Source organism: Monopterus albus, unplaced genomic scaffold (assembly GCF_001952655.1).
Source record: "Monopterus albus unplaced genomic scaffold, M_albus_1.0 scaffold18.1, whole genome shotgun sequence".
Classification (NCBI taxonomy): domain Eukaryota; kingdom Metazoa; phylum Chordata; class Actinopteri; order Synbranchiformes; family Synbranchidae; genus Monopterus; species Monopterus albus.
In genome coordinates this window covers 1,660,344-1,660,725 of record NW_018127898.1, presented here as the reverse complement: position 1 = coordinate 1,660,725, position 382 = coordinate 1,660,344, and the positions used below count along the sequence as shown (strand labels likewise).

At 49.0% G+C, this 382-nt stretch overlaps 1 protein-coding gene across 2 annotated transcripts in view; it reads left to right on the top strand.

Annotated features, from left to right (window-relative positions):
* The window catches only part of rassf5 (Ras association domain family member 5), a 25,729-nt gene that overhangs the window by 22,454 nt on the left and 2,893 nt on the right, over window positions 1-382 (top strand). The window lies entirely within an intron of this gene.

Below are 382 nucleotides of genomic sequence, written 5' to 3'. Positions count from 1 at the left end.
GTTCTGTATGTGTAACTTTTCCTTCTTGGCCCCTTCTGCCGTTGTGGGCATTTCCTCTGCCCTGTGATTTAGAGTTGTGATGACTCCCAGTTTGTATTGAAGTGGATGGTGTGAGTCAAAAAAGCAGGTATTGGTCCGTGTGTGTAGGTTTCCGATATACTTCTACTTTCAGGCTTCTGTCCCCTCCCAAGTGGACTGCACAGTCCAAAAAGGCCAGACAGTCATTTCTGGCATCCTCATGAGTGAATTTGATGTTGTCATCCACAGAGTTGATATGTTTGGTGAAAGCCTCTAGCTCCTGGGTCCTGATTTTAACACGTGTCATCCACGTAGCGGAACTAGTGGCTGGGGGCGGTGCCAGTGAAGGGAGGCAGGGGCTTCT